This window comes from Aplysia californica, unplaced genomic scaffold, assembly GCF_000002075.1.
Source record: "Aplysia californica isolate F4 #8 unplaced genomic scaffold, AplCal3.0 scaffold00332, whole genome shotgun sequence".
Lineage (NCBI taxonomy): Eukaryota > Metazoa > Mollusca > Gastropoda > Aplysiida > Aplysiidae > Aplysia > Aplysia californica.
In genome coordinates, this window is record NW_004797602.1 from 551903 (window position 1) to 554132 (window position 2230).

The 2230-nt window shown below is 42.0% G+C and overlaps 1 protein-coding gene and 1 non-coding gene across 3 annotated transcripts in view; both read left to right on the plus strand.

Moving 5' to 3' along the window:
- LOC101857036 (cell division control protein 45 homolog) overlaps window positions 1–2230 on the plus strand; it is a 46698-nt gene that overhangs the window by 38195 nt on the left and 6273 nt on the right. The window lies entirely within an intron of this gene.
- LOC118478021 lies at window positions 1744–1965 on the plus strand. Its single transcript, XR_004858756.1, has one exon. It is a non-coding gene; the product is annotated as a small nucleolar RNA U3 (small nucleolar RNA).

Here is a 2230-nt window from a genome sequence, read left to right on the forward strand (position 1 = left end):
AAGCAAGACCCACACCCTGAATTTCTGTGACTCTCTCTCTCTCTCTCTCTCTCTATCTGACTCACTATCTCTCTCTCTCTCTAACTCTCTCTCTCACAAACGCTCTCTCAAATTCATGTCCCTCTCTCTCTCTCTCTCAATATCTCTATCTCTCTCTCTCTCTCTCTCTCTCTCTCTCTCTCTCTCTCTCTCTCGTTCCTTTCCTGCCTCAGTGGGGATAAGGAGGGGGAACTGGCAATCAGAGTGGTTTCTCTTTCTATTCATAACAAATGACATGAATGGTGGTAAACTGTTAGATTTAGCTTGAAGCTATTTAGATCTATGGTCTCTCTCTCTGTCTCTCCCTCTGTCTCTCTCTCTCTCTCTCTCTCTCTCTCTCTCTCTCTCTCTCTCTCTCTCTCGCTTTCTCTCTCTCTCTCTCTCTCTCTCTCTCTTTCTCTTTCTCTTTCTCTCTCTCTCCCTCTCTCTCCTTCATCCTCAAACACAATGACCTTAATTGTATACCTCCAATAATGCATTATGCCTGCTACCAAATTAGTGGAGGCATATTATGTTGCTTTGGCGCTTGTCATGCAAGTGGTTCCGATAACTTTCACCCGAAACGAATTGTGTAGAAAGGCCCCGTACTCAAAATGCAACACAATTTGGCCATTATGAATGCCAAAGATAAGATTTGTAACTAAGGGGCAGAACAGGGGAAAGTGCAGAGCTGCCTAAATCTACCGATTTTTCCTGTAGATTCCGATTTTGGGCCTGTTCTACCGCCATACCGATAAGGTGTCAAAACTACCGGATTTGCGATGGGTGCCGAGAGAATAAAAAGAAAAAAAAAACATTCTGCAGTGCTTCCATTCACTTTGTTTTTACGGGAAATCGGTACATTCCGAAAGTGACGTACTTGCCGCATCATCATTTCAACTCCATGCGTTAAAAGAGAGAGAGAGAGTCAGAGACAGAGAGATCAGCATTTGCCTCCGTAACTTATCAGACATTTACGGCAACTCTCGACAATAAGTTGTATTAGAAACTGCCAGATTGCGCATTTCGTACTCTCGACCATTGTCTATCTGTGCAGTTCGGTCGGCAATAGTTTTTCACGTGCATATCGGCTAAAATCTGTCTACTCACGATAATCTTCCTCCTTCTTTTCTTTCTGTCTATCTTCAGTTTTTTGCTGCGGCTGGAAAATCTGAGCATTTAATTCATTTATCTAGAAAATGTCCACACATGAAAAGAATGCAATACTGTTATCTTATTATGTATATTTCTATTTGAATTTTGAAATTTCTGCGAGAAAAATAGTCAAGCAGTGAGCCTGGCTATGAGTTCACACAAAAAATATTTTTAACTCCTGATACTGATGCGACACGAAGAAGCAAACAGGACATCTCTCCTCATTAGTCCACCTTTTTAAAAACAACAACAACAAAACAAACAAAAACGAACGACAAAAAAAAATAAAGAAAGATAAACTTAGAAAAGAAAAAGTAATAACCTCCCTTTTCTTCACTCTTGACTCACAGTTTTCGAAAGGACTATGACCCCACACACGTGTCAAGCTGATATTTGTGTTCACACAACGAGACATTCAACATGTTGCCCTAGCTCTGTTTGTAAAATTCGTTCCCTATTAGCATACAGACATTAACAATGATACCAACTTTCCACAAAGGGAGAATGTGAAAACCATACGAAAAACCACCATCTGAAATGTAAGAGATTTTGGGGAATTCATTACAGGTTAAGATCATACTTTTAGGGATCATTTCTAAAGTATGTCTTGCCGAGACGTCGAGTAAAATCGATCGGCACGTAAACCACGATGACGAGATTGCGTCAGTTCCTCTGAGCGTGAAGTTGAGGCTGGCATGACTACTGCTCTCGTAGTCAGGCCGTGTCTCGTTGAGGATCGTTCCTTTCCTCCCTCAGTGGGGACAAGGAGGGGGAACTGGCAATCAGAGTGGTTTTTCCTCTTTTTATAACAAATGACATGAATGGTAAACTGTTAGTTCTAGCTTGTAGCTATTTAGATCTATGGTCTCTCTCTCTTTCTCTCTCTCTCTCTCTCTCTCTCTCTCTCTCTCTCTCTCTCTCTCTCTCTCTCTCTCTCTCTCTTTCTCTCTCTCTCTCTCTCTCTCTCTCCCTCTCTCTCTCTCTCTCTCAAACTCTCTCTCTCTCTCTCTCTCTCGTTCCTTTCCTCCCTTTTGTCGGGATAAGGAGGGGGAACTGG